Source organism: Mixophyes fleayi, chromosome 1 (genome assembly GCF_038048845.1).
Source record: "Mixophyes fleayi isolate aMixFle1 chromosome 1, aMixFle1.hap1, whole genome shotgun sequence".
NCBI classification, from domain to species: Eukaryota; Metazoa; Chordata; class Amphibia; order Anura; family Limnodynastidae; genus Mixophyes; species Mixophyes fleayi.
This window is the reverse complement of record NC_134402.1, coordinates 42,953,942-42,976,356: the sequence shown is the minus strand read 5'-3', so window position 1 is coordinate 42,976,356 and position 22,415 is coordinate 42,953,942.

Genomic DNA, 22,415 nt, shown 5'->3' with positions numbered 1-22,415 from the left:
TCTGCACTATAAATTGTCTCATTATCCATGAACATACACAGTCCCCATTTATGATATACCTGCATTAGTTATATAAGCAACAACAATAATAAGCAAATACCGATTAATAAATAATTGCTAAATTTATTATTATTATTTTCTTTATTATAGTTATTATTAACAATAAACATATTATCATTATTATTTATTATGGTAAAATTATATACGAGGGACAGTTGAACCTTAACATCGTCATATCCACATACTGTATAGGAACAAAACAGGAACCACATTAAAACGGTCCCATTACTCTCTTTGGGTTAAAGAATTGGTGGAGATAAAGGATTATTTTACAGAGAGCAGTCTATAGCAGTGAAACCAGATGACCGCAGGAGAATTGTAGGCAGCGTAGCGCTATTTGGCGTAACCCTGAGTGGTTCACTGGTTATTAAGCATTTATATGCATTTATAATGGGTGCAAACACACAACATTACAACATGTGAACATGCATCCAGTCATCTCGCTGATATATAAAAGTCAGGAGAGGGTTGTAAAAAAGAATAGAACAAATTTCTTTAAAACACAGTTAACTAGCCACAAACAGTAGTGCTATTCTTATTTACATTTCATTAAAAGCCCATTAAACCGTATGTTCCTATTAAAAACACATTAGCTTAAATAATGTAAGGATTATTTACTGGGTCCCAGTTGGGCAATAAGAGAGGGTCTACAAATAGACCTCGTTACCCACCTGTGCCAGGTGTTTATGACAGCTTCAGCAACACTGGGAATGTTATTTCAAGAATTAATTCACAGACAACCCAAACCGAGAGCGAACATAAACCTATTGTCTTGAGTTGTGTTAGTGAAACCAATGTCTGGGCGTGCTTGACCTGCCTACACAACCCCTCAACGAGCTGTCAACACAATGCTCTATGCATTCCTGTTAATGACCAGCTAACCCAACCTCAGCAGCACAATATTCAGGGTTACAGAGCAGTTTACAGCGACATTTATTTTAGTCTGTAAAGAGCCATTATCCTAAATAATTACGTGAAACTATTAACGCTGTAGATTAGGCTAAAGTGATCAATCTAACATTGTAGCAAAATAAATTACATTTTCATTCTTTTTTTTGTACAACTTGCAATGTTGGGTTCCAATATGTTTTAAAACATACAGCAGTACTTGAAAATCTAATCTTTTTACAAGTTTCCTGTAGTTGAATAACAAGTAAGTGCTTATAAACATTTTATTTCCAGGCTCATCTGCTTTCCTATAGTGGACAGTACTTATCTGCTTATCAAAAAGTAAAAATATGAAAGAGGAAGAGGAGATTGATGTTCATAATAATAATAATAATAATAATAATAATAATAATAAAAAAATAATAATAATACATTAATAGTAAAAAATTAAATACAATAAATGTGTTGAAAGGAGACAAAGAAAATATGATAAACGCATTAAGACAGTTAAACATATACAGGAGTTGTCATTTACCTGCTATAGTACTAATGTCTATAAGTATTGTTATATTGCCACTGAAGTTATAAGGGGATCTGTGTACTGTGGGTAATTGAGCCCCAGTAAATACTCCACTTATGAAAAATCAGAAAGAAAGGAAATATCTGTATGTTGTATATTTACATATTAAGCGGAGGGTGTTTTTTTTTTTAAAAAAAAAACTTTGCATTACAGCTTGAATTCTCCAAGTATCCATCATATGTCAGTGATACACAAGTAGAAAATACTATTGTGTTAATGTGAGTTGGGTCCTAATCAGGGGAGGGCTGGCATATTTTAGCCCGGAGGGGGGGGGGGGGGGGGGGGGGGTGGGCGTTCAAGATTCGACCCAGCAGCCTATTAGGAACATTTTAAAGGGAAACAAAATGCCCCCCTGCCCCTCAGCCCAGCCTGCCCCTTGTCCTAAAGCACCTGCCTTTTGTACATCTGTGCACAAACCTTTGCAGACAAATATGGCAATTTTTACAAGGATTGCTGAGGACAGACAGACTGAAGTGCACTAAATAACCACCTAATGAAAAATGTAGTTTACTATTTGTACTTTTAATCTGCGAGGGGCATAATGCGGATATTCCATAGGAAAGCCTGGTGCACATCATGCCCATTGCTTGATTGTTTCTTTACTGAAAATTATTTAAATTAAAAGGATTACAAATGTAATACCAGCTTACGTCTTTGTCTGTTAGTTACCACCCAGTCTTGTTTTATTACCCTGTTTGTCCCCAATTGTAAAGAGCTGCATATGACAGTGCTATATAAATAAATATTAATAAATTAGGAAAATACATATCTAGCATACTTGGTTTCCCCACTTATCCTAATTGTTTAATTATATGACTGTAAAAGTTGCATTTGGGGAAATAGATTTAAAAGAGTTTCCACCTTCAGATTACACTTATTTACTGACTTGTGAACGTCCTCCTGCAACATTGATTAAATACACTACTTTCTCTTTCTAGGCGTTCTGGGCCCTTTAGCCATATATTTATATTGCCAAGTGGAGTTATTTATTTCACTTTCCTGGGATAGGGTAGAACGGTGCTCTGTTTATAACATTGTATCCAATGAAGAGAGCAGAATACAGATAAGTGGTTTCACAGGACAACAGTATAAACAACGGCCATATAAATGTAAAGCTAATAAGCTAAGAAGTAAAATCAACAGACACCAACCAATAAATGATGGGTATAGGGGTCCTCAGGCACGCAGGTAGGTAGGGTGACTCTGCACCTTCGCTGCTAGAGCTCATGGGTTACACAGATCTGTGATTCCCACTAGGGTTATAATCCCACCTAAGAGGACACAAAATACCTAGCAATTTTTGCATTTTGTAGATAGGCATATATCAGAGGGGGGGCAGAGTGGAGAGGGACCGTGGTGCTACAGAAGTAATCTAGGCGGAGTCCTGCATGCTTCCCTGGAGCCATTGGGTCTGATGGAGAGTTGGACGCAAATTACACTTAACCCGTAAGTGTACATTGCATCCCATAATTTACACAGTATTCCAAGTCAAACACATCTTTAGATCATCATCACCATCATTTATTTATATAGCGCCACTAATTCCGCAGCGCTGTACAGAGAACTCATTCACATCAGTCCCTGCCCCATTGGACTTTACCGTCTAAATTCCAATAATATAGACACACACACTCACACAGACAGAGAGGGAGAGACAAGGGTCAATTTAGATAGCAGCCAATTAACCTACCAGTATGTTTTTGGAGTAATTTACACAGTATTTCAAGTCAAATGGATCTTTAGATCCGCGCAACTTAGAATACTATGCAAATTGCACAAACACACCTCTTTATCTGCCTCATGGGCCAATATGCATGATACACTTAAGTATATTAGTCACAGCAGCCCAATAAAGCAGATTATTGAATTAATAAATGTATGTAAAAAATAAATAAATTTGTGTCTCTTGCAAGGAAGCGGTGAGGAGGGAACCGGGGCCCACAGCTCACTAGTTTTCTGTGCAGTGGGCCCCATTATCTCCATGGGCCACTGTGCATAGCAGCTACTGCACCATTGGTAGCTCTGCCACTGAGTAAGCAGTAAAGAATATTAACAACCGGTTATGTTTATAACTAAAGCACAAAAGTGTCATTAAAAGCACAAACCACAATGGAATTATTTCATGATGTCCTACAAAATGTATCTGCAATAAGTTCACTTAACAAGGCTTTGATTTGAATAGTTCTTATTGTTTACAATGTACCAAACTAACAAAAATAAAGTGTAAAGTACCAAAAAGCATTTAAAGCTGAGATACAACTGGGATAAAGTGTAGGCAGAGATTAGCTGGCAGGTACTTAACCAATCAAATCAATGGGCATTGAATCCTGTAAGCCAATATAGAAGTTTTCAGTGTAATTTTTTGCTACATTAATTGTAATGTGGGTCAACACGGTGCCACAGAGGTTAGCACTGCTGCCTCATAGCACTAGAGAACCTAGGCGGTTGAGTGGAGCACCAGCGTCTAGGATGCCTAAAACAATGAATGAGAGACATAAGATAACTCATTCAGTGTCTTAATCTTCACAACGATGACCCTCACTATGCGCCAGCTGCGGTACTGGGCTATAATGTCACAGTCTAGCGCCACACTCCTAAGTGGAAAAGGCGTTGTCCAGCCCATGATTCACACATGGCGCAGCATCCATGGGGGAGGTGTGCTGGCCCAGGCCAGGTAAATAAATTGTAAGCCCACTGTGACAAGGACTGAGGAGGCTGAATAATGTGACCTGATTGAACAGTTTTGTTGGCGCTATATAAATAAAGGATAATAGCCATTTTCAGCTTCACTGTGAAAAAGATTTTGTACAGATATTTCTCCTCTGATCGTTGATAAGTGGACTTGGGCATAGGAAAACAACGTTAAATAATTAGAGCAGTCAGACATGTGTTGTAGACCGTATATTCACAATATTAAATGTTCATGTTATTTTTACTGTCCTAGCATCAAAAATCACTATGGACCTCATTTAGAGTCGGATGCAAAGTCCGTTTTAGGAGCATCCAACAAAAAAACACTATCATGCATGTGCAGAAAGCACCAAATCCGTCTGCATCTTGGACACTTGCGCCTAAAACAGACTTTGCGTCTGACTCTAAATGAGGTCCTATATCTTTATCAATTCATGTTTTTATGCAGCATCCTGTTCAATTCGGTTTGCGAGTTCTTCCACCTTCAAAACCTGGTCCAGATAATAGCATCCCTCAGCCACACGCTCTCTCCACCACCTTCAGGCAATTCAGTTGGAAACATAACTCCAAACATATCTGTATCCTTTTAATGAACTAAATTATTTCCAACCACATAATAATACATATTAAACACTCCCTATGAATTAATGTAAACCAATGCCAAATCAATGCACTCCAAATTAACAAGATCTAAACTTAAAAGTACACATATTCATTTAAACCATTCCAGAGTAATGTAAAATTCATATTAATTAACACAACTAAATGGTATCAGTTGTAACAAAAGATTTAATAGAAATGTTTTATGATGTCCATTGTTCAATTCCTGTTGAGCATGTGTTATGTACTATATCTGCATAAATCACAATATAATTGTTAAGATCATGTCCAGGCCATATTTGGTAAATGCAGTTTCCTATGTGTGCATAGAGTGTAATAGAATTGTTTATTATTATCTGCAGCGGTCAGGCCATGTTGGTTAGGTGTTATATCCTCTGTTCACAGGGATTGGGGAAATCCCTGGTGGGCCATACGGTCTGAAGGCCCAGGCCCGTTTCGCTAGGGGTTGGGGCCCAATATGTGCACTGAGAGCCAACATGTTCTATTCCTGGGGCCCCCACAGACTGGAGCAGGTACCTTGCGATAATACTGAGTCTTTTCTGGTCAGGTGTTTCCTGGTCTCTTCCCTCAGTAGCCTCCGCAGTACTGTGATTGACTGAGTGACATCAGTCACCTAACCTATGGGAGCTCAGATACTACACTTAATGAGCCTTGGAGGAAGCTGGAGGCAAGCACAGGTAAGTGTGTGTAATTGTGTGAGTCACTGTGTGAGTATGAAAGAGAGTGTGAGTCAGTGTGTATGAGAAATGTGTGTATCTGTGTATGAGAGAGGGAGTGTAAGTTAATGTGTATGAGATATATGTGTATATATGAGAGAGGTAGTGTCATTTAGTGTGTAGGATTTTGCATTGAAGCTAATTTAGTTCATTCACTAAAGAATTGTGCACATAGTAGTGCAAGTTGGGATCCAAGGGGAGCATATACAATCTACATGAAAACCTATATTTTTTTCTGATATCTTCTTCCAATCACACCTTAATTTGATCCAAAGTCACAGCCCCCCAGGTGCAAAACCAAAGCCATTATCAATTTATGTACACAGTTTTTTTTAACCTTCATCTGAAATTGAGTGCAGAATAAGTATGTGATTATAATGATAATTATATGCTATATCATTTTTTTTCCAGTCAAGTCATTGAGGATGAGCGTGAGGATGATGAGAGTGTAGATTGCAGGTGGTGGGATCTCGCTGAGAGAAGGGAGCTAGCTGATACTGGTATGCTTATTAACATTTTGGGTAGAATGGCATGTTGGCAATGTTATGTTTTTCTACAGTAAACTTTCCCTTTATTAGAGAGGTGTTTTTTTTCTTTACCAATGTAAAAGCTTGTTTTTGGATTTCAGTTCCCCTGACTTAAACCCACTATGCCCTTGAGCATAGGCTTTATTAGACGATGCAGAAGGACTATTATCAGCATGACTGGTGTCAGCAGCTGGTTGCCATAATGATGCCGCTGAGCTATGGCACTGGAGACTGACAGGAACACTGCTACCCCTTCTGTTTCTGTGTGAGTAATGGCACTGAGACTGGAGAGTGGCAAGAACAATGTGACTGGAGACTGGAGAGTGACAAGAACACTGCCACCCCTATTGCTTCTGTGTGAGCAATGGCACTGACACGGTAGACTGCCAAAAACACTGCTACTCCTCCTGTTTCTGTGTGAGCTATGGCACAGAGCAATGTCACTGGAGATGTTGAAGAACACTGCCTCCCCTACTGTTTCTGTTTCAGTAATGATGCTGAGCAATGGCACTGAAACTCTAGACTGCCAAAAACACTGCAACAAAATTGTATTTATGATTATGTCCAGTGGTCTGGTCATGTTGGATAGATGTAATGCCCTATGTATGGGATGGGATGGATTAACTAATGTAAGTAATTTATAGCATTAAAAGAAATATTACATTGGTGTTATAAATGTTTTATTTTGGAAACCAAAATTACCTTAATTCACATGCATTTAACTCACTGAAAATTTCATGGTGGTATATATATAATAATAGGTGTATTTTAATAAAAATATTGGACACTCTCACAAGCTAGCAAAAAAGCCAAAGGCAGGGATGAAAATCAGAAACCTTATGTAGGAGACCTCCTTTAAAAAAAATGCAAACTTTTCAAATTCCTTATTTATGTGCAATAAGCGCCTGTCAAACAGATTACACAACCGACTCATTCCTTTGGCAAATATCATATGAATTATTGCCTAGAGTCGCACTTACAAACGCGAGAAGCTAAATATGGGAAGTCCATCTGTGTGAGCCGAGTGTGGGCAGCAAACGTGATTGACAGTTACACAGATAGAACCTGGAGAAAGGGCTGAGTACATTCAATTGAATTTGCTTTAATGGACTTGGGGTATTAGGACAATGTAAATCAGTGCCAAAAATAACTTAAACATAGTACATTGCTTAGTAAACTGACGCTGTACTTGACAATCATTTGTTATTAAAGACAGGCATAAATGACTCAAGCAAGAACCAATACAGATTCCGGATTTTTTTTTTTTACTATTTTCTATTGCAAGGGGTCTTTTTTTTATCAACACACTACATAAAGTTTGATTTCTGTGAGATGTAACAGCTCTCCCTTTAACTCTGACACTAAGCAGTGCAGAGACGGAGTACTCTCAGCAGCAAAGGCACTACTGGGTTAGATACCATAAATGTCTATATATTATTAATTTCCCTGTTATACAAAGTGATAGCATCAAGGACTATGTATACTTAATGTATGTAGTTCTCCCTTAATTCTTAATAATATTTCATTCAAACTACAATATCTAAAAGATGGTTTGACCTTTGAAATTATTTCACATGACGTCTGTATTGGAGATGTTTGAATCACTGAGGTTTGGTGCAAAGCAGATATGGTACCAATTGTTATAAAGTGATACATTTTATACATTTTAAATTAAATGTAAATTTTTTTACAAAGTTGGAGCCAGGAAATTATAGACCTGTGAGTTTGACTTCTGTTGTGGGTAATATATTTTAAGGCACTTTGAGAGAAATGTAAATATGAAATATAATTTGATCATACAGACTCAGCATGGTTTCATAAAAAGCAGATCCTGCCTAACAAATATGATATTTAATGCAATTGATGTAATATATCTGAATTTTGTGAAATCATTCAATATTGTTCCACATAACCGTCTGGTGCATAAGATGAGAGTACTAGATGTAGCGGGTAGGAGCATTGATAGAGATTTTTTAGGATAGAAGGAAAATAGTAGTTATAAATGGAACATGTTCAGATTGGACTAAGATATTAGGGTTATACCACATTGATAAAGATGGGCAGCATGGTGGCTCAGTGGTTAGCACGTTTGCCTCAACGTACTGGGGTCATGAGTTTGATTCCCGACCATGGCCTTATCTGTGGGGAGTTTGTATGTTCTCCCCGTGGGTTTCTTCGGGCACTCCAGTTTCCTCCTACAATCCAAAAACATACTAGCATACTAATTAATTGGCTGCTATCAAATTGACCCTAGTCTGTCTGGCTGTATGTGTGTCTGTTAGGGAATTTAGATTGTAAGCTCTACTGGGGCAGGTATAACAGCGTTCTCTGTGCAGCACTGCAGAATTAGTAGCACTATATATATAAATAAATAAATACATGATGATGATATGAGCCCCTGTCCTTTCAATGTTTTTTATAAGTGACCTGGAATGTAAGGTAACCATATTTGATGATGACAGACACTATCATCATCATCATCATCATCATTTATCTATATAGCGCTAACATATTCCGTAGCACTTTACATTTGGGGACAAACACAGTAAACTAATAAACAAACTGGGTAAAACAGATAAAGAGGTGAGAAGGCCCCGCTCGCAAGCTTACAATCTATGGCAGCACAGAGGAAGATAGTAACTTGCTAAAATAATTTCGACAAAATGGTAAACTGGGCAGACGAAACTTAATGCAGATAACTGTAGGGTTATATATCTAGACTGTGGTAATACATTTAGTACTTAAAGCTGAGTAGCCGCACACAGTGCCAGGCAGTGGCTGCAAAGCCAAATACAATACGGGGAATAAATGTATTGGAGACATATATATTTTTAATATTTTATGGGTCATTAGTAAGGCCTCATCTTGAATATGGGGAACAGCTTTGGGCATCTCACTGTAAAAAGGACATATCAATGGCATTGATACTGAGATTATTTTTACATTACTTTGTGTAGCCTAGTGAATTTAATTTTGCTTTGTTTTTGTGACAGCTAGGGCCTTGCATTGATAACATATTAAATAAATATATTTGTATTTAAGTGCACTGTATGGGGACAAATAGGAAAAAATAGCAAAAACTTTTTAAAATACCAAACAAAAGTGACCCCCAGAAAGTTAACAGAAAATAAATAGGTTACTTTTATTATACAAATTCAACCAGTGAATATTGTTTCATGTATCCGTTACCAGTAGGCAGATTCAGTGAAACCTAGACATGCTGACATGCCAGCCACTGTTAGATCCGGGTTACACTGGATCTTTAAGTACTGACAGCTCCCTGGGCTTTGTGTTGCCAACAGCTAAAATTAACAGTTCCCGGATACATCACTGGAACAAGAGGCTGTTATTGACAGCTGGGTTTCTACAGTCTCATTGGGCCACTAGTTGTAATGTTTGTAGCCCATCAGAATGGCAAAATGTAGAAGCAAGGACCATTCAATTGTTTGTAGAAAAAAAAATTCCCTGCCCTCCATGTCCAACACCTGATACTATATACTGCACCTCTATCCAGTGATTTTAAAAAAAAATGCTACAAAGTGAGTTATTACTTATTCCTAAAGCATTTGTTTTCTTTAAATATCAATTTCGCTGACCTGGGATAACTAGTGAAACAAATTTTACAACTTTAGTTATACCTCGACAGGTTTATATTAATAATATGATAAGAAACTGACATCGATTGGTAATAGTTTGCATTCTTCTATATAGTCTTCCAGGATCTTTTTCTCTAGGTGCTATAGGCCCATTATTAATCCAATTTCTGGTTCATATCTAGGGGTAAGTCAGACCTTTACACAAGACGTATGGGCTTTTATATATGGTTCTAATTTTACTTCAACTGTTCGTGTGAGGATTCCAAGTCCACTTAATCTCATGTGTAGCCAACACTAAGGGGGAGATTCAATTCGGCACGAGTTGTCTCGGGAACGTCCACGTAGACATCTTGCGCCGATGTTATGGATGGAATCGTTGCTCATTCTTACTGTACCACATAGAGGTTCTAGGAACAATGAGCGGAGATTCCTACATTATATTTTATTGGAAGGCCCCTTTTGTTCCTCAGAGCCAACCAACCAGCTCCGGTCTTTCAGTGTGATAACCGTCAACCGGAAAAGGAAACGGTTGCACAGTCTACTCAGCGACTGTGTGAGGGGATCCTGGATGAGTAGAAAAATAAAGAATAATCCAAGACAAGTAATGACAGGAGTGGCTCCCCTGCACTTTTAGTGTATCTATTGTAGGAAGGGGCATCACAAAAAAAGTTTAAAAAAAGTAAAAAAAAATTAAATTACAAAAAGTAAAAAAAACCTTGCCATACCATCATCTTCTTATCTGAAATATCCATGTCAAGTGCTCACATCTACTGTACTTCTCACAGCATTTCCATTCTTTCCATCATACTTGCCTCTTCTTGGGCGCTTAATGCGGGCATCCGCTGGGGTGCAGGGGAAGTCTTGGGGGTGTCTGGAGGAGGAGTTAAGGCAGAACTAGGGCACATGATGAGTAAGTGCTTAATAAAAAACAGGCTGAGAAATCCTGGTCTATCGTTTAGGCAGCCTGACCCATTCTTCATAAGTAAATGAAAACGTGATATCATAAAGTGAGACCTAGCTGATGTGCTCTTGTATAAAAAAACTAAACAGTGGCGAAATAAGAGAGAAAAACATAAACTCAAAATTGATAAGACTGATAAAGGTCAGCATTTTATATGTAAAAGCATAAAACATACCAAAGTGGTGTTGCACTTTAAAACATTTTTTTCCTCCATTGGAAACGTGTGTTCTCTAGATAGACCCTTCTACCATCACTTTCAAGGTGCCAATATTTTTTTTTTAAACAAGTCTTAAAATGTGTACATAATGGACATTACTTTAACACTCACATCACTAAAAACATAACTGATTAGACACTACTTTAGAAACCATAAATATATATAAATCTCTATAATTCACAAGGTCCAGGCTGTTCATTCTTTATTTTTCTCTGCATGTCACACTCAGCAGCTGTTCCTGTCTGTTGCTACATTCCTGGATTGTAGACATTACTATCATAAACATTTGTGTACTTGAGTCACTTACTAGGTTGTAAGATACTTTTAAAAGCTTACTTGTTAAACAAAATCAACTGGAAGCCATAGTCTGCGTACAATTAGGTAGGAGCCCATGTCTACTCTCATTAATGGCATGTGAAAATATTATTCATGTACCAGTGCTTCCACTACATGTTTTTTTGGGTGGAGTAAAATTACTCCTCTTATTATTTTAAGGGTTAAATCGGGTTATGATGCTCAAAACTCAACATATTAACATGGAAACATTGCAATCAAAAATACAGATTTTATATTTATGGAAGAACATCATTATATTCATAGAAGTAAAATATTAACAATAGCAATTATAAACAAAATATTTTTTATAGCAGCAATTTCCAGGATCATGTTCACAGACTTAATAGAGTTTGTGACATTAGTAAAGTGCATCATGTGTCCATGTTGCAGTCTGTAGTTTAATCAGCTTGTAATAATACACCTTTTTAACCAAATGTAGACATTATTCTTGCAGAATGCACAGGGCTCTTATCTGATAAGTTGATTGTAGATATTCGTCTTATTGGCAATAGCAGTTAATTGACTTGTTGAGTAGGGGGCTAGGTACACTCGACATACACAACACTTATTAAGACAGGCACAATGTACTACATGATACCTCTAATACATCTGTGGAATATAAAGTTCCAGCAGAAGGCACAGAAAAAAAAAGTATTCAACTATTATTATCTGTTAATAGTAATGAAAAAATATATATATAAAAAAAGGTTTTTTTCCCATTTTTAATTTTTTCATGAAATACATTTACCAGGATGTTATTAATGTCTACAGTACATAAAATGCACTTTTACAGTTGCTCTTGATTGCAAACACATGTTCTAGCATGTATGCATACGTGTCCATCATCACTATCACTCAGCATTTTCACCTGACCTGTAGCTGGTCCAAGTGATACGGCTGAAAGCACGCACCTTAGAGATGCCCAAAGCTTGAATCGGACACTGCTACGTGCCCCCCAGCTTGGCACGCCCTCACTGTACATTGACTACGTCCATACGCCCCCTCCCTCCCCATTCCACCCATGAAGTCGTAGGCTGTTGGAAGTGTCCTGTGCACTCAAAGATGAATTGAATATACTTGCGTTCACTGGCATATAGTCCGACTCTGGGCATGGGCAGAGCAATTTATCTCAAAATACGACACGTATCAGGATTTATGTTCTTTAAAGAATCGGTTCCTTTAAACTGTCCATAGTAGGCTGCTGAGCAAGTCTCACCCCCTGGGCTAAAATTTGGCAGCCAGCCATTGGTGGAGGTCTTTTATAGAGAGGAAAATGGCAGAGGCAAAGTGCAAAATCAGTTTTGGTCCCCCCTGGTTATGGGTAAATGCACCAGTGTGCCTAGTTGTGCAGAATAGTGCAAATAAAAAGGTTAAATTTTGTGAAGCAGAATTATCAACATTTGAGGGTTGGAGAAGGTACATTTTTAGGGAATTTCCTTGCTCTTCAGAGGGACACATAGTCACTTTAAAGACTCCCAAGAGCGTAGAGTAGGCATGCTGCTTGTAGGCGCTGGACCTTCCATGTGCACCAGGTGAACTAAGGCAATTTGTGTTTTGCCTCGCTGCCAGTAAATCTAGAGATTACAAAACTGGACCATACCAATTCAGATCTACAGGATGGCTTAATGTGGAGAACACTTTTGAAAACCCCATCTTGGAACAGGGCTACTAATGGCAGCTCCAGGTTCCAGTGTTTCAGTCACGAACCATTGGACTTGTTTACTGAGCATGCACCAGACCCACACCAGCTCAGAAGTGCTCCCATGCCTTGATCTTTAGAGAGCAGAGGGAGGACCCGGGAGAGGGGCTCCTACAGGGGTGTCACTAAGGCCTTACTCAAATTTTGCTAAGGTGATGCACTGTTCTGCCATTGTCTAGTGATATCGGGCCTGATTCATTAAGTATCTTAACTTGAGAAACTTCTTATTTCAGTCTCCTGGACAAAACCATGTTACAATGCAAGGGGTGCAAATTAGTATTTTGTTTTGCACATAAGTTAAATACTGACTGTTTTTTCATGTAGCACACATATATCAACTTTAAATTTCAGTGTACAAATAAGCTATCAAGTATTTGTGTGCTACATGAAAAAACAGTCAGTATTTAACTTATGTGCAAAACAGAATACTAATTTGCACCCCTTGCATTGTAACATGGTTTTGTCCAGGAGACTGAAATAAGAAGTTTCTCAAGTTAAGATCCTTAATGAATCAGGCCCATCATCACTAAACATTGTGACCTAAACAGAATTATTGCGCATGAACATGCCACGGTGGGTTTCTACTCTAGATTTCCATGCCAACCACACAGCCCAAGGAGGGTCTTTTTTGAAAAAACATGTAGCCAGATCTGTCCAGTTTCATCTAAGTTGTCCATTCCAATATCTCAATCCTATTATATAAGCTGATGCTTCTTCCCCAAGAGCAGTTTTCAAGGATGTTCCTTTGTGCCGAAAATATTGTGACAACTACAATAAGCTACATAAAATGCCTGCTGATCGTATTCTATACTAAGCAAAGAACGGATGCCAAGTATTTAGCAATGTTGTGAACATTGCCTGGCAATCGGCCCCAGAAAGACCTGCAGTACGCCTCCCCTAAGTATTTGGAGCTTGAAGAGTCCAAGAAAATGCTTGAAATTATTAATATGTACTGCTGGTTTTATGAGAGATGAATTACTAGGATTTCATTCAGCTGTACGTATAATGTTAACACAGCAATATTATCTGGAATGCAATTTAGAGATCTTACTGTGAGGGTTGTTTCATGTGAACTACCAATTTTGCACAAAATATATTCCTAGTGGTGATGGTTCTGTGTAACTAATTCTTCTTTCAATTTTGTTTTATGAAGTGGGAAAGGAGGCTGAGCAGAGTATACCCCTGGGCCTCGTGTTCATGCTGAAAAGGTCTGCCCAAAGCACTACATAAGTTGTAAGTGAGAAGTGCAGCCTAAACAGCCAACAGGCATATAAAATTATGTGAACCTGTAATGCCTGAAAGTGTAAAAATAATTTACTTGTTCTATCTCTCATTTCAAAAAGACAGCTTGCAGCAGAACAGCATGAACGCAGAGCAATCTACTTCCTTTCCTGTGTTAATATTAAATACACAATGCTATTTATACACTCCGTATAGGGGACTTGTACAAAAGCCGGTGGAAAAAAACTTGGAATGACCCAAAACTTAATAAAGCTGCATCTATGGTAATATAAATCAACTGTGACAGCCCTGTAAACATTATTCTCACCATCTAATAGCCCACCAGACAGAACGTTAAATGAATGTATATATGAAGAGCAACATAATGCAAAAATATATTGAGGACATGCATGGTATATATATATATATACTGTGCAAATTAGACCTAACTATGAGTCATATACGGCATAATGTCAATCACCTACATTACATTCACATACACAAAACATACATTCCCAATGCCCATTGTATAGTTACATGCTAAAGGGTACGTATACTACTGTTATGCAGTATAGTAAAAACATTCAAGTTGAAAAACATAGTGCTAATAGTCAGTGGATTGTGATTTTTAATGTATTATTATGCCTATCTTAGGTATGTAAATAAATACATTCCATAGCTGTATGATACATACATGCTTTTATATTCTGCAATGGGTTTCATTGTGTTATGGAAAACACATCCAAGCTCATGGGTGTAGACATACCCAACGTGTGAGGCTAAGGGTGCTCAGTGTATATTAAAGTTCCTATAATAAGTGGCTGGGCAACACAGTCCCCAGCTACAGGTCACACAGTGGGGCTTTATCAACTGGCAGATGCTTTAAGGCTGGTTCACATTTGCATTTGAAATACTTAATTCTATGCTCAGAACGTTGTGCAAACCTCAGTAACATGATTAGTATCCACTGCATGTTAACTTGTTACCACCATGCTGGTTATCCCGCTCCCTAGCTCTGTCTTGTATCTCAAACAGTCAACATCTCATGGTTGTCCTCTTCCCTTGTCTCCTGTTCTCCGACATTATGTGTCCTCTGCTTCTCCTTCCCTGCAGCTCCACCATTGTCATATTCTTCCTGTCCTGAGCTGCAGCTGTGGAACATGTGACAAAAGATAGATCTGGGTGCTGGGTGCTTGTTCATGGAGAAAAGAGAAGACACAGAGGAAGTGGCAGTTTGAGAAGAAAACGTGAACACTGGTAATCGGAATGTGTCTTTGTATAGAGTTTATCAGAATGTACAAAGCTTTATATTGGTTACCAGAATGGGATATACTTATTTAATAGGGTCTACATTTATACTGGTTCCTAGAATGGGCTCTGCTTTGTATACTTGTCATCATAATGGGCTCTGCTTTGTATACTTGTGGGGATTATATTATAATTTGAACAATTAGGTCTACAGTATTTACTATTTTTACATACTATGAATGATAATTATGTATTGGTTGTACTGTCGACCATGTTACTTACGAACCAATAAGTAAACCATTTCCAACAGAAAGTCATCATATGTCAAGTATTTACATTTCAGTATGCTATAAAATTATTTATTCTTTTTCCATACCAAACACAATATAGGGTCTATTTATTATAGGGAGAAAAGTCCTAGATCCGGGCTGGTGTTGACTATTGTCAGGTATCGCCAGTGAGAGCCTTCACTGGCAAACCATGGGTGAAGCCAGTTTACCCTGGATAATGGTTACTAATACAGTCGCTGTCTTCCTATCTCTATCACCATATCAGGAAGGTGATAGCCAGGGGTCAGAACAAGAAGAATGTTTTATTAAGTCAATACACAATTTTCTCTTAATTTATCTTCATTAAAATAAAAATCTACCATCCGTTTAAATCTTGTATTGTCTCTGTAGTTCATGAGTAAAATGGGGAGAATCGTGGAAAAGTGTTTTTATTTTCTATCCTTACCTGTTTTTCACAATATTATTCCATTAAAATATCTATATTTATCCCAACTTCTTATCAAAACAAAGCCCTAGCTGTCCACAAAAAACGTCACTGAATTCACATGGGTAGATTAAGAAATAGTTATAATTGATAAAACTAGCAAATCTCCAAAATGTTTGGTCATGGAGGGGTAAAATGTTGAAATGTAACAGAATCGAAACTGAAAGTGACTGTACTGTGTTTAGATAACATCTATCCCCATTCAATGAACAGACCTTTTATCATATATAACAATATAAACAGACTCACAACATATAGTGAATTGTGCCTCTATAAAAAACGAAGTTCAAAAATTCAACATCTTTGTGTTTAGTTGCTCTGTAACGTTGACATAACACATTCCCAAAAAATATTATTGTATTACAAGCCTCTAAATAGTTAGGGCCTGATGCTGAGTTGGATGGATATATATATATATATATATATATATATATATATATATATATATATATATATATATGTATATATATGTATATATATATATATATATATATATATTTCCTACTGATTTTTCTGACACCAGCTGATGCTATATATAATTAAATAATTTTGAAGTGTATCTAACTATTTTTACATTACACGTTTAAGTGCCAGTCATCTTTATCAGCTTGATGATGATGGCTGATTTCTCTACTGCATGTTGAGATCCTTAAATGATATTGATGTGCTTTAAACTTATATTCTTTCAGTATATGCATTCACGTATCTTATATCTAAATGAGTCATTTCTCTGGAGTGCAAGTGTAAGTTTGCGTGCTGGATGTACATTGAGTCCAACTCTGCATCACGCATCAGGCCCCTAAATTATAACAAAATTATACTAAAGAATGCTCCTGTGGACCCACCGCCTGATTATCCAATAGGCTAACTAGGCTGCAAGATTTTTTGGGGGGAGCAAAATAGTGACAGGGAGAGGCATAAACTGAAATTCATTGTAAAATATAAGATAATTGTTGTTTCTTCAAAGTAAAAAGAAGACATGATAGAAAACTGTAATGTTATATTATTCCCATGGTGACCGCTGAAGACAATGAGCCACCCTAAGGTGGGTGCTTGAGGATAAGCGACTAGGAGATGGTAAAAGGTGCAGGAGTGACACCCCCCCTCCACCTTCACTCTCTGTAGTGCCCATTCACACCCCAATTCCACTATAAAGTTTTGTTATTAATTAAATTAAATGAGTGACAAAAATCGATGTGACTCGTTTAAAAAGTCAAGTGGAGCTGAATTTCCAAAAGGAAAGGAAAGGTGAAAGAAGCAGAATTTTAAATTAAGGACACATTTGTTTTTGGCTACCGCGTATTAGCCTGGTGTGGAAGGTGAGGGGGGCTACCAGTGTATAAGCCTAGCATAGGCAAACCAAGGGGGGGTTTCCTAGTGCCTGGAAACACCCTTCCAAGCCTGGTGCACTGTATAATTGAGGTGGCTGGACCCTGCCCCTGCTTTACACGGCTCTGCTTGAAAAGGGAGAGCTGCGTGCACCTAACAGTAGTGCACGCAGCAGAGCCGTAACTTAGAATTCTGGGGCAATAAAGACAAATGCTGCCCCCCTAGCCCTCAATTTTAATCAAATGAACCTAAAATATTCCTAAAGTGCGCCCCCCTTCAGCGTTGCGCCCTGGGCGATCGCCCCTGTCACACAGCCCTAGTTACGGCCCTGGCACGCAGCATTGCCCATGTATATTATGGGGATGGAAAGAGTTGGAGATCAGCCAAGCACTGTCTAAAATACATGGGGCGTGGCTGTGGAAACCCCCCTCTACAAATTCTGCGTTTGCCCCTGCCTAGGGTGGTCTGAAACCTTAACCAGGCCCTGTGCATGGGCCAAATTACCTTTTTATATTTTACATTATATTTTATACGTCTGCTACATTATATTTTTTCAACTCACCTAGCACACACCAGATTCCTATACTACTGAAGCTCCTTGTGAAAATCGTCTTTCTCAAATCTACACAAACATTTGACTCCCATTTGCATTTATAATAAAGGGTTAACAAAATGGTTGATTTATTTTTAAATCCTGTTAATCCAAGAAGTTCTCCCTAGACTTGAGATGAAATCTTTTTGAACATAACTACATAAAATACACAGTAAAAGGAAGACATAGACTTATTTTTCCTAGACCAATTAAACAATCCTGAAGAGATTATAGCTGGCTTCACTGTTCCCTCTGGTGGGAAGTTGTGGAATATATTGGCATTATTAAATCACATGTGAGTCTTTAGAAAACATGTACAGCTATAAATAAAGGATATCAAATTCTAAACAAAATAATCTAGGGACAATGGACCTGATTCATTAAGGAAAGTTAAGCAAAAAATTGAGTACGTTTTCTTACTCAAGTTATCTGGACAAAACCATGTTGCAATGCAAGGGGTACAAAATTGTTTATTATTTTGTACAAAAGGAAAACACTGTCTTTTGATCTAGGACATGTCCTACCCCAACTATAAATCTGCCATCGCATTTTAAATTTACCTCCCCCTCCAATGCAACATAGTTTTGCCTTACTTTTGCTTAACTTTCCTTAATGAATCAGGTCCAATATGGCCACACTTGCTTTTTAAGTCACATGCACTAGGTCGAGGCAACAAATCATATACTTTTTATTTATTATAAATTCTTTAAGAAATGTTAAATAAATGTGTTAAATTAGTGTCATGCACGAAGCCCGCCAACGAAAAGTTAGCGAGCAAAAAACCATATTTGTAGTGTGTCACGGACTAGAGATGTACTAATTGCATCATAAAAGTGCTTACTTATGGGTGTGTTTATCAAAGGGAAATAAGCCCTAAATTCTGGGAAAATGGGAGTTTGCAGGATTTACTCTCTATTTACTGAAGCCCCTGTCTGGTTTAGCCTATCTGGGGGCCTCTTGCAATGCTTCCCTATACATACCACAGAGAAGCCTATTTACTGAGGACAGTGGTGGTACAAACACCGCTGCTATCCTACAATGACTAACGCCATCTCATGATCGGGGGCAGGCAGCAATGGGAAAAAACAGTTTTTATTATTATCACTTTAATTTTTTTTTTATAGGTTATTAAATTTTTTACATTCTATTTTTTTATTTTTATTTTCAAAATCTTTTTTTTACTTTAGTACATTTTATGGAGAATCTAGCAGCCCGAGTCCAGGGGCTTCCAGTTCCAGAGCGGCCAGCTCACAAATGCTCAGAGGAGTGGGGTACGGCACGTGTCACATGTCGTGGTAAGTGTCGTCAGGGTAGTCAGCATCAATATGCTGACTATCACCCGCTCAGAGGGACCCAGTGCCAGACAGTACTTTTATTTTTCTATTTAATTGACTTTTTTTCCCCATAATTTTCCTGGGAAAAGATTTTCAGTATTAATAAATTATATTTACACTATGGTAAAGGATAAATTATTATAGCTATATTCTTAGGGCTAAGAATATAACTATTTATACTCATAAATGTGCAGAGGGCAGGCCCCCTTCCCATTGCCAGACACACATTACATGGAGGGACACCACTCCCAGCCATATTTACACAGAGATCCCCCTCGTGTTAAATTATTATAATGCACAAAGCCTGCCATGAAAATGTTAGCAAATTACAATCACAAAATGTGTATTGTGCACTAGAGGTAAGATGCATTTGTAGCTTCGCAAAAGTGAATACTTTGTATTTTTACTAAGGTAAAAATCATATACTATATAAATTCTACAAAGCTACAAATATGAGAATTTTCCTCTAATATGGTCAAAGGGCAATACTTCCCATTGCAAGCCATAAATTGCACAGAGATCTCCCACTTAACATTCTACCCCTATTGCTCCCCCCTCCCTCTTGCCAGCACCAACTCAGTACTCTCTCTGGACAGAAGGGGCACTACGAGGGGGTACTAAATATCACGGCCTGGGCCTGCGCTGGAGCCCACCTGAAGTTTATTTTTTAAGTGTGCTTCAATTTTTTATCAAGCCGCGGGAGGGCTGCGGCAGCTCAAAGCCCCCCACTCCAGGGGTGGATCCTAGAATCTAACTCAGACGCAGAGAATGCGAGAGCTCTGGAGGTTGGAGTTGGGAGGGCATCGCAGGTGTCTGGTTGAGGGTCAGATAGGCTAGATTCCAAGTAGTTCGCTGGTAATTGTAGTTTGCTATGACTGTGCAGATGTGAGGTGTGTGACAAACTCTGGTGACCGGCCTATGGAATTAGTAGCGCTATATAAATAGCTGCTGCTGCTGATCATCATCATCATCATCATTCTTAAATATTCTTACATATCTTCCCCTCCTCCTTCAAACATGCTCTCGTGTCCCCCATTCTTAAGAAACCTAATCTTGACCCCACTACTCCCTCCAACTATCGCCCCATATCTCTCCTTCCCTTTGCCTCCAAAATTCTTGAAAGGCTTGTTTGCAGCCGTCTCTGCTCCTACCTTTCGAAAATTCCCTCCTCGATCCTCTCTAGTCTGGTTTACGCCCCCTTCACTCCACTGAAACTGCCCTGGCCAAAGTCACCAATGATCTCCTCTCTGCTAAAGCCAGGGGTAACTTCTCCCTTCTCATCCTCCTTGATCTCTCTGCTGCCTTCGACACCGTCGACCACCCCTTCCTCCTCCACACCCTCCAATCCTTTGGCCTCTCCGGCTCAGTCTTGTCCTGGTTCACCTCTTACCTTGCTGGCCGTTCCTTCTCCGTCACTACCTCTGGGTCTCTCTCCCCCCGTCCACCCTTCCAGTCGGGGTCCCTCAGGGCTCTGTTCTGGGACCCTTACTCTTCTCTTTATACACCTCTTCCCTGGGTGAACTTATCAGCTCCTACGGCCTCAACTACCACCTCTACGCAGACGACACCCAGCTGTACCTCTCCTCTCCTGATCTCTCTCCCTCCCTCCTCTCTAGGGTGTCCGCCTGCCTCTCTGCCATCTCCTCTTGGATGTCCTCCCGATTCCTTAAACTCAACCAAAACTGAACTCATAGTCTTTCCTCCCGCTCACACCTTGCCCCCTTCTGACCTCTCTATCACTGTCGACAACACCTCTATCTCCCTTGTCCCCCAACTTCGCTGCCTCGGTGTCATCCTCGACTCCTCTCTCTCCTTTAGCCCCCACATTCTCTCTCTCGCTAAATCCTGTCGCTTCCAGCTGCGTAACATTGCTCGCATCCGGTCCTTCCTCTCCCAAGATGCCACCAAATGTCTTATTCATTCTCTGATCATCTCTCGTTTGGACTACTGCAACCTCCTCCTCACTGGCCTCCCCCAATCTCGTCTTGCTCCCCTTCGATCTGTTCTTAACGCAGCCGCTAGGCTTATCTTCCTTTCTCGCCGCTCCTCGTCTGTCTCGCCCCTCTACCAATCCCTTCACTGGCTCCCCTTCCCCTACAGAATCCTCTTCAAGCTACTCACTCTTACATACAAGGCCCTCGCCAACTCCACTGCACCCTACATCTCCACCCTCCTCTCTATTCATGCTCCATCCCGCCATCTCCGATCTGCCAATGACCGTCGCCTCTCTCCCCCCTTGATCACCTCCTCCCACGCGCGTATCCAAGACTTTGCCCGCGCTGCCCCCCTCCACTGGAACAAGCTCCCTCCCTCCATCAGAACTTCCCCTAATCTGTCGAGTTTCAAACGGGCTTTAAAAACCCACTTTTTTCTTAAAGCCTTATGCCCTTCCCTTATCCTTATCCTCCGTTCCTCCTTCTCTCCCCTGTGTCTCTTTGTCTGCCTACCCCACCCCTTAGATTGTACGCTCCTTTGAGCAGGTTCACCCTCTCCTCCTGTCTTCACCACTTTTAACTCTGCTCTCCAGCTACCTTTCCCTCCTCCTCTTGGACCCTCTTCCCCCCCCTGTGCCCTCTCACTTCCTCCTCTCCCCCCTGGGGGTCTCCCTGTCATCCGTGCCTTCCTTCTTGGGCTCCGTCGTATGCGGACCTTCCCCTCTCCCCTCCCCCACCCCTAGCTGTGCTTTGAGCTCTCAGAGCTATTGTGCTTATTGTTTACTCTACTGTGCTGTCTCTCCTCGTATTGTAATTTCGTTTGTCCCTGTACGGCGCTACGGACACTTAGTAGCGCCCTATAAATAAAAATTAATAATAATAATAATATTAATAACCAATTCAAACCATATGATACCAATAGGTACACGTGTGTAATGGTTTAGTGGGGACTTGACTACACTAGCAATCAATTTTTGCAATAAGACATGAAACACGTGACTACAGGACACCAGTGTATTCTAGTCTACGCGTTTCAACCAGTCCCCAATTGGACCGGCTACACTTGCATCTGACTCTTGGATATTAATCTG